The sequence below is a fragment of the Vulpes lagopus genome, chromosome 1 (assembly GCF_018345385.1).
Source record: "Vulpes lagopus strain Blue_001 chromosome 1, ASM1834538v1, whole genome shotgun sequence".
NCBI lineage: Eukaryota > Metazoa > Chordata > Mammalia > Carnivora > Canidae > Vulpes > Vulpes lagopus.
Window position 1 is genome coordinate 147,043,185 of NC_054824.1, and position 13,411 is coordinate 147,056,595.

Below are 13,411 nucleotides of genomic sequence, written 5' to 3' on the forward strand. Positions count from 1 at the left end.
AAGTGTTCACTCAAGACACAGCACCAGCAGGGAGCAGGGTGGGGAGGAGCAGAGGGAGAGGGAGGAGCAGATGCCCCCTGACCAGGGAGCCCAAGCCTGAGCCCTACCCAGGACTCAATCTCAGGACCCTGAGATCACGACCCGACCCTAAGGCAGACAACAGTTAACTGGCTGAACCACCCAGGTGCCCCCAAATTTCCTCTTTTTTTGAGTATACCAGTCATCTTGGATTAAGGGTGCACTCTATTCCTATATAAGCTCATCTTAACAAATCACATCAGCTATGACTGTATTTTCAAATGAGGTGACAATCTGAGGTCAGCACATGAGTTTGGAGAAGCAGTTCAACCCATAAGACAAAGATACGAAAGTCTGTTCCACCTTTGCAAGCCCAGCAACTGATAAATGATGCTTTGATTCGAGTGAGTCCATGGACTGGGGATGATCTTTAAGATGGCCTACCTTGCCACAGTGTAGATAGTGTAGATGCTTGACAGCCGAGGGCAGATATATTTCCTGGGCTGCTATGTGGTTAATTATACTTTATTCTCAGTAGTAAGTAATCATGGATACTTCATGGATTAGTGAGCTAAAAGCGTGCCTGGAAGCCACCGTTTGTATCCAGATTACAGGATACACCCACCTCTGCTGCATTTTGAGAGTGAGAGCAACAAATGAGTCGTGTCCACCAGAGAACCTGGTCCGGTCCCGTGCATGCATACCCGCAACCGTGCAAATGGGCTTGTGCAAAAACACAGTTTGAAGAAAACCATCTATTTTGGTAGAAAAGAGTAGACCGAGAAAGTGGTCTGTTACTAACTTGGGTGAATTTATTCCAGAAAACTTTTCTGCTTTAACATTCAAGGGCTGACCCCAGGAACTGCACAAAGGGTGTCTTGCCTTATCCGGTTATTGACACTTTAACACAATCAGCAAGGACAGCCTCAGGGAGTTGTTGTTTTTCTTCTTCTGTTGGGCCATTTTTTGTTGGTTTTGATGGAAATCTCTATTTTGATGAGGGAAAATTATAATTGCTTACTGGAACCAGATGTTTTTTGAGTCAGTGGATTAGATGTTTATGACTATATTGTTTTGGTTTCAAGTAATGTTGCACCCATTCCAATATTATATACATGAAATATACAGGATACATACACTAAACCTGTCTGTAAAGAATGAATAATAAAATCAATACATGCAAAACCCACCACTTAGCTAAAGAACCAGAACATCACCTGTCACTCTCCCCTTCCCTTTGTAACGTACTTGATATGCTATTTTGCTTTGCTGTGTGTGGAGCTTTATAAAAGTAGGTATATATATGTCTTCTTTGCTTGGCTCTTTGCTTTGGGTTTTGTGGCTCTGAGATGTACCTCTATGGCCACATGTAGCTTGTTCCTTTGCATTGTTATGTAATTGTCCACTGTGTTAATGCTCTAAGATTTATTTACCCCTCTGCCTGAAAAAGAACACCTGAGTCATCTGTAGTGTCTTTGTGAATAAGGAACATTCTACAGGTCTCTTGGTAAATATGTCAAAAGTTACTTTGGAGCATTGGTTTTCAAACTTCTTAAAAATGTAATATCCTAGACACATAGAACACATGTATTTTACATGTATAATAAAATTTGTACACACAATCTGTATACACATGGGAATACACACAGAAATGAAACAATTTGTGAGACAAGGTTATCCTTACTATAGACAATGTCCCATAAGTTTTTCTACCCTACTGTATTCTGTTTGGTTTGCTAAAAAAGCTGGTTGTATACTAGTAAATTGTTGGGGGAGTCAAAAGTTACACTTGGATTTTCAACTGCTTGGCGGGGGTAGTGCCTGGGCTAGCCCCGCACACTCTGCAAGGGTCAGCTGTATACTCAGGAGTGCAACTTCCAAGTCCTAGCTATATGTATGTGCAACTTTACAACAAAATGCAAAACTCTTTTCCAAGGCGACTATACTGGTTTATAATCCTTCTAGGAAGAATTCCCGCAGATTCACATTCCTATCCCTCACTGGCACTTTTGGGACAATTGCATCTCTGCGTTGGCTCACCTAACCCAGGGCTTATGTGAGATGATTACCCTGTTTGGGTTGGACTGGGAGCCAAGGCACCTGAGCTTGTCTGAGGGGGATAAGAGGAAAACTGGTACCCCGTGTTTTGTTTCTACCCCTGAAGCCCTCTCTTTACCCTTGTCAGGAACAAACCCGACTCAGAATACTTGCCTCTCTCAGCTTGCCCCGGTGCCTGTTCTCTTTGTCCCTTTCTTGACGTGTAATAGCTGTTGAAGACAGTCCAAGGCTGTCAATCACTTCTCACAGGCACTGCTGGAGGGATAGAAGTCTGCATCCCATTCCCCATGGCATCTTGCTTCTGCCCGCCTCCAGCCTCTTGCTCCTTTGCTCACCTGGCATTGCTCACCTGGCATTGAGACTCCTTTGCTCACCTGGCATTGAGACTACTCACCTGGCATTTGTACACTCTAGAGGCTTCTTTTGATGGCATCCATAATTTAACCTTGAGTGGAAATTGTGGACCTCTTCCCTCACATGCTCCTCTCTTCCCTGGCGTTTCACCAGAAGAGGCAGAGAATCGCCAGTCACCGTGTGCTGGTGACTCTGCTCATGGGCCTCTGCTCATGGGTTTTGCCCAGACCCCTGTGGTGCTGTCCTGCAGCTGCATCTAGGTCCAGGTGAGCCTTATCCCAGGAGGGCTTTTGGTATTTTTTGTTAAGATCTTATTCATTTATTTAGAGAGCACATGTGAGCAGGAGGAGGTGCAGAGAGAGAGAGGGGAGAGAGAATCTCAAGTAGACTCTGCGCTTAGCACATGGGGTTTGATCCCAAGACCTCAAGATCACGACCTGAGCAGAAACCAAGAGTTGGATGCCCAACCGACTGAGCCACCCAGGCGCCCCTCCAGGAGGGTTCTCGTAGTGGTGTGGTCCATGCAACCACATCATAAAGCAGATGATATTTTTCCACGTTGACTATGCAATGATTGGGGTTTGTGTTGTTAACTAAATCAATCACCAATATAGTCATCCCAATATCATAAAAACAAAAATCCAACAAAACCCAGGCTTCCATGTTGATAAATTTATGATCCAGAAAATGAGTGAAGTTCAGATTTGCCACTTATGTGACTATGTGATTACAAGGCTCACAGTGCTCCTGGTTTGCTTTGATGCCATTATTCTTGGGAGCAGCTCTGGGAAGTGCAAGTCTCCCACAGCTTAGCAGTTCTCAAACTGGGTTTCTTGGAAACCAACTTCCTGGAGGAAAACTGTAGAGTTGGCATCCAGCCCCTCGGGAATCAGTGTCTAAGATGCCGAGCCCACAAGACCAAGTGGACAAACAGGCCCTGTCCAGTGTTTCAACCAGATAACTCTCTTGTTTTCTTTTTTATGAATAGAATCCCATGTAAGAACCTGTTTTAGAGAATGCAACTTCTTTTTTTGAAGTTTGAAAACTACTTTAGCAGCTTGCCTTGAAACAAAAGCCCTCCAAGTAGTGGGCTATAGCTGAGGACGTCGGGCTGGGTTCTGCTGATGGTTTATTTTCCTTCAAATCAATGTGCAGCTGCTAAAATGATACTTTTTTCTTTTCTCTTCTTGTGACATTGTGATGGCTGCTCAGAGGTTCATAGTCGCCCCTGTCCTGGAGGCTGCAACCTTTTGTTTCCTTACTGCAGCGGGCCTCGATCGTCTCCCCAGATCAGTGCTCCCCTTCGTCCACAGTAATGGAGTTTTGGCCCACACATCCCCACCCAGACCCACTGTGGCTCAGCACAGCAGAGCAACGATGTTCTCCCAGTGGGCTGTAAGCAGCTCTGTGAGGCGTGTAATTCCATATCACTTGCTTAAAAAGAATCTGTTTATGCAGCCCCTGGTGGCTCAGTGAGTGAAGCATCTGCCTTCAGCTCAGGTCATAATCCTGTGGTCCTGGGATCAAGCCCCACGTCAGGCTCTCTGCTCAGCGGGGCATCTGCTTCTCCCTATGCTGCTTCTGCTCTGTTCTCTCTCTCTCTCTCTCTCTCTCTCTCTCTCTCATAAGTAAATTAAAAGTTAGGGAAAAAAAGAATCTGTTTATCACTTATCATCTTCCACTCTCCCACAAGCTGGGCACTCAGACGGTGGTGACCCTGCACCCCCACGCAGAGAAAGACAACTCTGGTGGAAGGAGGAACACTAGGATGGGTCCCCAAAAGACTGTCCAACAGCTGGAACAGCTCACCTCTAGACGGGGATAAGGGTCTGTTGTTGGTTGCCATGTAAGTGGTCTGCAACCCTATTCTGCAACAGAATCAGCAAATCCAGTGATTTTAGAATGGAGAGAAGTCTCAGAGCATCGATACTAGTTCTGGGATTTGGGGGAAGAAACTGTTTTTGGATTTCTGAGGTCTTGGGATCACGGGGAGCGGGAATGTGGAGTAGGAACATAGTTTACACGGAGACAGAGAAGCCCACTGCAGTGGAGAGCCTCCTTCCCTGGGATGCATGATCAGCTACCACCCACTCAGGGGGGAGGAGGGACGGGGGGACACTCTCCAGGCGAGGCTTACTGGAAGCAACCAGGTCGGGTCCTCCAGCGAGGCTGAGATCCCCTTTGACTCCCCTGGCCAAGATCTCTGCTCTGGGGACCTCTATCCTGGTTTAAGCTCTTCTGCTCTCAGAGAAGGGAATGAAGGTCAAAGGGCTTGTCGAAGGTTACACAGTGATTTAGTGATGAAGCCAGGACTAGAATCCAGCCATACCAGACCCCGCTGTCGGTCTGTCCCTGCTCTGGGGTTTTTCTCTTTTCATGGTCCCAGCGCAGCGTGGAAACACAGAATGCACAGGAAGCTCTCGGAAGACAGATCGCATGGAAGTTTAATCTCACAACATCCAAGAATATGTATCAAGCCAATGCTCGATACCTGGACAAGACCATCACCTCCACTGTAGACACCTGGAGCCACGCTCTCAAAAGGAGCAAGTGTAGGGAAGGGACTGGATTCTGATTCTGCTGTCATCCGTGTCACCTTTCATCTTGAGAGCTTACCCAGAATTGTCACCAAGTATGGATGCTCACACCTCCCCTCAGAGTGAAGTAGCCGTAACTCTTTTTTTAGCAGAAGGAAACCGAGGCTCCACAAAACAAGACAATAAGCTGAGTGGCCGGGGCCATCTCCAGCCAAGCTAGAAATAATATGTATTTTGTGAAAAAAACAGGAACGTGTGCCTCTCTCTGCTTTTCTTTGGGCAAATACCAAAAGGCAATCAGCATGCAGAGGGTTAAAAGTGGGGCAAATACATTCCATGGTGTTGGCTCAGGACAGGGCATGTTGGAAATGAATAATAGAAAAACAGTGCTCTCGCTACACTATGTAACTCCAGCAAATTTGTGGATTTGGGTTAACCAAGGCTGAAATTCCAGAGCTCAAGTAACCCAAGAGTGGCAGGCCCGGGGAATTTCTGTTGGTTGGATTAGAAATCTTCAGTGTCAGCATTTATGCTCAACTGAACTCAACTCAACGTTTCACCCAACATCTAAGTAACTTTCTTTCCATTCTTCTGCCGATACAGAGCCCAGAGCCCTGATGGAACATAGGTGCAAAAGGTCTGTATCCACCAGACCAGCCGTGGAGGATGCTGCCTGTGGCCGTCCCCCCGCAACTCCCCCTGCCTGGCACTGGAAGACACTGGATTCATCAGGCTGCGAGGACATCAAGGCAGTGGCCACACTGCATGCTTCTCACCCAAACATAGGCTGTCATGAGTCCCAAGCTGGCTGTGTCTAAATGATCCAAGTCCCCAGGAACTGGAAGCCCCTTCAGGAAAGGGACTCCCTTATATCCTGCAGAGGTGGTGCATGCGCCTGCTATTTTGTCAGCCAGGATTTGGTCAGGAAGCGGCCCCACTGTGTGATCACAGGATACATCAGGCAGTTGTGGGAGAAGCTGGGGAAGTCGGGTGCCTGAGGGGGCGCTGGTTGGTCCATTACTAATCTGCGCCCCTGCAGCCCTGGTATAAGAGCACCAGGCAGTTGTCCCAGCAGCATGGGCGGCTGTGAACGCAGGGCCAGTCCACCGGGGATTGTCCCCTCTGCATCTGGTGGTGGGGCTGGGAGGAGAGGGAAGTGAGGAGACATTGGTCAAGGGTAGAAAATCTCAGTGAAAATGAGAAAGTCTTAGACATCTCCCGCACAGTATACCGCCTGTGGTTAACAATACCGTATTGTATACTCAAACTTGCTAAGAGGGCAAATCTGAGTTTAATGTTATCACACACAAAATAATAACAGGAATCATAGTAAGTGAGGAGAGTAAGTGGAAGCTTCTGGAGGTAATGGATGTGTTTATGGCAGACTGTTGTGCTAGTCTCACAGGTGGATACTTCTTTCCAGACTCATCAAGTCATAGGCATGAAACACGTACAGCTCTTTAGGTGTCAGTCACACCTCAGTAAAGTGGGTGGTTTTTTTTTTTTCAAGAAAGAAAGTGGATGTGGAATGGAAAGGAGCAAGAATGAGCCAGAGTCCCCAGCCCTTGAGCCCCAGGCATTCCATCGAACCACAGCGGCCTTCACAAGAGTGGCTGTTGCTTTACTCCCACCTTCCAGATTGGGCCCCTGTTTCTCCTTGGGCTAACTCTCACCCAGCATCACACAGAGAAAGATATTCTGGAAATGTAATTTCCGCTAAACTGAGCTGATACCAGATAGCACACAATCACCACAGATGTGTTTCAGACACCCAGAGTCTAGCTGGTCACTTTCTAGCATCGTGGGGAAAGCACTGGCCTGGAGTCAGGAGGCCAGGAGCTCTGGTCATGGTTCAGCCCTACAAATGTGTGTCTGGCTGAGTTCCTCACCCTCCCCACACTGCAGCCCCTCACAAGGAGAAGGAAAACGATGGTTCATTGCTAGATGCCTATGTAGAGGTGAGAGAGTTAAAACGTTAGCATGAGCTTTGGTAACTTCCATCCAAAGCTTCTAGAAGATACTAGATTCTGCTGCATTATTTCCCTGCTGGGCACTTAAAACATGTCCGTTGAAAGCTGAGTCTCCTAACTAAAGCATGGGTCTGAAAATCAGAAATTCCAGCCAATTTTTCCTCTACTTCTGGCATGCCTAGAAATTTGGAGCATGTCATTAAACCATTCTCTGTCAATGTTTACTCCCGTACAGAATGGGAATAATAATGTTCCAGCAACAGAGATCGCCCACCAGCTAAGTCTCTTAAAGAAATGAGGCCCTGGCACAGTGACTAGGAGCTTCACCAGGGCTGTGTTTGCAAGATTTCCAGGGCTTGCCGCTACTTCCTTGTTGGGACCATCCATAGCACTATGCCAGAGTTTGCTAAGCCAGCAAACCTGCCCCGTTTCACGGAGGTGAGTCCCAGCTGGGGCAGAGGAAGCAGGACCCAAGCCAAGCAAAGCCCTCTCCTGGGACCAACCACTTTCTTTTTCTTTTCTTTTCTTTTTTTTTTAGGATTTTATTTTTAAGTAATCTCTACACTCAAAGTGGGGCTCAAACTCACAACCCCAAGATCAAGAGTCATGTGCTGTACTGGTGCCAGGCACCCCTGGACCAACCACCTTCTATGGAGGACTGGGGGGTCTGGCCAGGGACCTCCTCCTGAGACCACAGCTCTCAAGAGCACAAACTTCACCCGCTTCACCCCTTGGCTTCAGAGGGTTAACTTTATGCTAAACAGGGAGTAAGAAAAGAATGCATGGGGGCCCCTGGACTCAGTAGTTAAGCATCTGCCTTTGGCTCAGGTCACGATCCCAGGGTCCTGGGATCAAGTCCCATGTGGGGGCTTCTTGCTCAGCAGGGGGTCTGCTTCTACTTCTCCCTCTGCCTGCCCCTACCCCTCCTCATGCTCTCTTTCTCTCTGTAAATAAATAAAATCTTTTAAAAAAAGGAATGCACGATGATATTCGCTCCATATTTTCCTAGGTCTGTGTACTTGAGTGGCTACCATCTGGGACATTTGGTGCTTCATTCAGCTCTTTTACCGACATCCTTAAGTGTCAACCAGAACCCACCGACAAGGGTAAACATATGACATTTGAATATAAAGAATAATCTCTTTCCCTCACAGGTGACAAAGCCCAAAGTGACATTTGCCATCTTCAGCTTCCCTCTGTTAGCCTGAGGTTATTTATAGAGGTAAAGCCTTGTATCACCCCATCCACATTCTTTCTCGTGCCTCTGTGATGCAGGGCATGCTCAAGCAAGCCGGCTGGTGGACAGTAAGTGAGGTCTGAATATTTATATAGAGTTAAGGATAAACATACTTTGGTATCTGAAAAGCCCAGCATTAAAAATAGCAGCCCCAATATTTCATGATCAAAAGAATCAGTTCCAAAGCCCTTTGTTGGTTAGCTCCCCTTCTTCATAACTGGAAGACTCTTATGTGACTTAACTACATCTGGGGCCAGTGTCATGTTGGCTATGTTTATATAGTAACCAAAAATTGCAGATAAATATTTATGTAGTTACAAAACTTTTAGCAGTCCCCAAGTTTGGAATGATCCAAAAGAAAGCTAACCACTCCATTTTGGGCGGTGGTAAATCCCCCATCGTCAACGTGACTTGGATATGGGGAAAGGAGAAGTAAGTCCAAATGGCTGCCATATGTCTGCCGTGAGTGGTCTCAGAGGGGTCAGGTTGATGGGAGTAAAGAGGAAGGGTCTGCCGTGGCCGGGCTGCACTCCGTGTCCTGACAGCTGGTAACGTGCAGAGCATCACTTTGCATCTGTCAGCTGTTGCCCGGTGGACGCCTGTGTGATAAATGAATAATGGGCTCCATGGGGCTCTTCTTACACTAAAAAATTCAGTGCATATGGCTCTGGCCAGCCCTCCATCCCATCCCATCCCACCATTGGGTCATTGCAGAAGTCCATTTGTTCCCTCAGGCCATGCCAGGGAGTATCACAGCTTTTAGGAGAATATGGCAAAGCATCAGTCTTTGGGGACATGAACCCATATATGAAACTTTCCAGTGGCATCTGCTAGAGAAGTGCTCAGAGTTAGTGAGGCAGGGGTGTGGAGAAAGAGAACCTAACAGGATTGTCCCTTTGAATCCATAAGGACCAAGTGCACATCTACACTGGTCATCACTTGAGAAAGTCCACGGGAGAGAGAGACAGAGACAGAGATAGAGACACAGAGAGAGCCAGAGCAGAGGATGCTCCCGGGCATGTATGCATCACAAGGTGGCTGAGGACTCACAGGAATTTGGGGCCCATGGTGTATAAAACATAGTCACAGCAGCTGTGGTTGCCTCCTGAGGCTGCTGTGAGGAGTAAATGCAGCGATGCAGGAGTTGCCGAGCACGATGTCAGGTGCACGCACGCAGTAGCCGACGTTACACCCAGCTTTGGAGACACTGCCTCACCACCCGAGCTGCGAGGAAGGAGCCCACGCCGCGCTCCTGCGGCTGGAACATCTCCACAAGGGCTTTGACTCTGAGTGAGGTTGTTTCTGGTTCTGTTCGCCGAAAGCTCTCGCCTGGGGGGGGGCGGTTATAGTCTGCCCCCCATCTCAGGAGAGAAACCCTACCCTTGCTGCGGCTAACTCACTGGAAGGCTGGCCTCACTGCCCTACCGGCTCTGGGCCTTTTTTGTCCTTGAAGAGTTCAAAGCATTTCTCGAAGCTTTGCTAACGGGGCAGGGAATGCTGGGTGAGACCTGAAATAGCCCCTGCCGGGGCAGCGGGCCAGCAGCTGTGCCAGTGGCAGTTGCCACATCCCCTGTCACACATCTGACCCCGGGCCCGGGGATCCCAGACAAATGGTTGTGAGCGCCTCACATTTGTCATCTGTCTGGAAGCCAACAGCCCGACTCTGGCCCCCCAACCCTGGAATTCTGTGTGGGGCCGTACCCTCCCATCATCCCCTTCCTGTCCATGCAAACCGTGGAGTTTGGGGAGGGAGGATTCCCCTGCTTCAGAACAATGAGACACCTACACTTTTATCCTGTTTTCAGGACAGTTTGGGGGTTTTTCCACTTTAAAATTCAGGTAAATTTCTCATCAAAGGAACTGGACCCCGGTGGCCCCCTGAAAGCATTTTGAACACTGATCATCATTTGAGGAGGAATGAGGATGCTAACTGTCCTTTCCTGAGCACCTACTATGTAACTCGCGGTGTCGTAGGGCCCTATACATGATTCCACTTACTCTTACAGAGTGGGTCTCCTGTACCCTGGTTACTGAGCGAGGGACTGGTGAGTGGCCGAGCAGAATCAACTCACCTTCCCCACCCCTGCCCCACCCACAGAACGCCACCTGGTTTTTTAAGGAGTATCTCGAAGCATTTTTTTTCCTTCTTAAAAAGTTTATAAAGTTTCCTGGTTATATTAAAAATAATGTATGTTCACATTAGAAAATTTGGAAAATGTGAGGTGCATTAAAAAGTTGTCACTCAACAACCCCATAGAACTTTTAATGTTTTTCATAAGGTATTTTTCTGTGTGTCTATTTATAATATTCCTTTTTTTCCCCCAAAAAATTGGGAACGTGAAACTTTTTCAACTTTCCATAGATTTGTAGGTCTGCTTAAATACAAGAAATATATTTCAGCCAGTGAAGCAACTATGGAGTGCTGAAGTTCAAGTAGAGTTCAGAGAGCTGACCAGGCGGTTTCTAAGAGGGGACAAAACTTGGCAAAATGCCTTTTTCCATCCTGATAGAGGCTTTAAGTGTCTGATCATTTGTTTTTCTGGCAGCAGGACCACTTTCCAGTGGTAACCAGTTGTTATTAGCCTCATTACAAGTCCTTAAGCCTCTCTGGGCATTAATCATGCTCCGGATGTGACAAAATTTAGTGACATTCAGAGTTTCAGCCAGACCCCCATCCGTGGGACTGCACCTCCATGATAAACCAAGGCAGCTTCACTCTGCATACATTTTAGCATTTTGTATTTTCAGTTGGCCACCCGGACGGTTGTGTTCCTTTAAGACAGCATTCCTTGGCCAGATAGCTCTCCACGGGAGTCTGTCTCTCATGGGCACGAGAGTTTATAGTCTGATTTTCTCTTTGCTCGAGACACTAACCAGTAGCGTTTTTCCTACTTTGTCTGATACAATGGAATTATTAGTGGTAGAGGCTGCTTTGCTTGAAAGACAGCCTATAATCTTAAAAAGCCCTGCACGTGGTAAACATGGGCTTCATGATAGTGTGCATCTGGAATTGCAGCGTCCTCTCTGCCCAGAAGCGTACCTTCGAATCCCCCTCCTGTGTGTGCATGCGTGAAGATCAATGCATTGTGGGGCACTGAGTACTCATAGCATGTCTCACAGCATAGATGCAGAATAGAGGAGAGCGTGCATCATCTTTGATGACCCACTTCCTGAACTTCATCCCAAGTGTGGTACAAACCATTTTTATTGCTTCTCGAAGGAGCACGATGGCACCAAGGGACACCATCAGCTGGCTGCAGGCACAGGCCAGCTGGACGGACCTTCCTGCGGCTCTTCCACACAGTTTGACATGTCCCTTAACAAATGGAACGGGTGCTCTATTTTGCTGGAACCCTGTTGGGTAAATATGGAAAGAATGTGGGATCTGTGTCACGGACCACAGTGGTCGCGTTCTGTGTAATTTGAAGACAAGATTCCTTTGCCGTGTGTCACTTACCTCCTATGTTACCTCCTTCGTCAATATTTCGTAACCACCAATTTTTTGCCAGGGCCCACATGCAAAGATGGGTTTGTATTAAAAAATAAATGAGAACAGCACATTCTGATGTGGTGTAGTATAGCCGCAATTTCTACACGAGGCCGTGAAGCTGCTCTTTCCCTTTTAGGAAACAAAAGACACAAAGCAGAGCTGCTTATTCTGTTACTGCGCCTGGTGAGAAGGGGGACAGAATGTCAGCAATAAAAGAAAAGCCTTCTTCCTTTGAATTATCCAAGTGCCCAACGATGGAAACAGCCACAGGGGGAGAACACCGTGCTGTGCGGTTTGATCTGACTTTGCAGACCATCCGTTTCCAACCGGAAAGCTCAACTATTTTCAACACCAAGAATCAGAAAACCAGACTTACTGTGGATCCAATGGACTGAGATGTATTTTTCTCACATCACAAGGTGATGGGAAGTGGGGGGGCAGGCCAGGCTGGGTCATCCAAGACTCAGGTTCTTTTTCCTGTTCTGCCAACCTCACCGTGTTGGATTTTGTCCTTGTGCTTGTCGCCTCATGGTGGCAAGACAGCTGCTGTGCCTCCAGGATTCGTTCTTAAGGCAAGGAGAAGGGGACAGGACCATGCTAGCCAGGCTCTCTCCTTTCATCTGGGAAGTAAAAAAAAGTTTCCCTGAACCCAGGGCAGAGTTTGCTGTTTGCTCACTGGCCAGAGCTGTCACATGGCTACGCTCAATAGGCTGAGCCCTTTGCAGGTGTAGGCAGTTGTCCACATGTGTTCTCAGAGGCTTGGACATCATGGAGAATCCTTGCTTACATGATGGCAGTCCCAAAAGTTCTGTTCATATGTGAAAATGTCTGTAACAGATTATTAATTCCCCGTTATAATTATCATGAAAATGCATTGGATTTACATTAATGGAAAAGGAAAACTTTTTTTTTTTTTTAATAAAAGGCCTATCTGTCCATTTTATCTCTATCCACCACTCCCCTTGCTCCCAGCTGAAACCCTTTGGAAGCTTTCCATAGCTTTTAAGATGACAGGCAAAGTCTTTGGTGTGCCCTCTAGAGACCTGTAGGAAACCGTTCATTTCAGCAGCCTCTTCCTTGCCTGTTGGCCTTGGCCTTTGCACCTGCCCTTCCTTCTACTCAAAAGCCTCTTTCCCCTCTCTGGGCCTGGCACCTCCTGCTTAGTCTTTGGCATCAAATTGTTTCAAGTCTGCTTTCCTGCAAGAATGTTAGCTTTGTGAAAGCCCTAATGTTCTTGTTTTCCACACCTGGTTTATTGTCCGCTGTGTGGTAATCACCTAACAAATATTATGGGATGTATGAAATAAAATTTTAAAAGCATGAAACTGGGATGCCTGCGTGGCTCAGCGGTTGAGCGTCTGCCTTCCAGCTCAGGGCATGATCCTAGAGCCCCCGGATCAAGTCCCACGTTGGGCTCCCTGCATGGAGCCTGCTTCTCCCTCTGCCTGTATCTCTGCCTGTGTGTCTCTCATGAATAAATAAATAAAATCTTTAAAAAATAAAAGCATGAAACTGATTTTGCTGATAATATGCATTTGCACTACTCAAAATATGGTCCACAAACCGGTGCTGGTCTGCAAGATGTTCTTGGTTCATCTGCGACAAGCATGGACATTGAAAGCCAGCATTTAGAAAACTCTATAGCAATTCTTAAAATGTCACTGGATGGCTGGAAAAAAATATTTTTAAAGATTTTATTTAAGAGACAGAGCATGAACAGGGGGAGGGGCAGACAGAGAGGGAGAAG

The 13,411-nt window shown here is 47.1% G+C and overlaps 1 long non-coding RNA gene across 1 annotated transcript; it reads right to left on the reverse strand.

Moving 5' to 3' along the window:
- Positions 1-10,421: 10,421 nt before the first annotated feature.
- On the reverse strand, positions 10,422-12,563 carry LOC121489129. The gene is made up of 3 exons (XR_005987281.1): positions 12,041-12,563; positions 11,632-11,793; positions 10,422-11,528 (listed from the first exon to the last, which is right to left on the reverse strand). It is a non-coding gene; the product is annotated as an uncharacterized LOC121489129 (long non-coding RNA).
- Between the last annotated feature and the right edge of the window lie 848 nt (positions 12,564-13,411).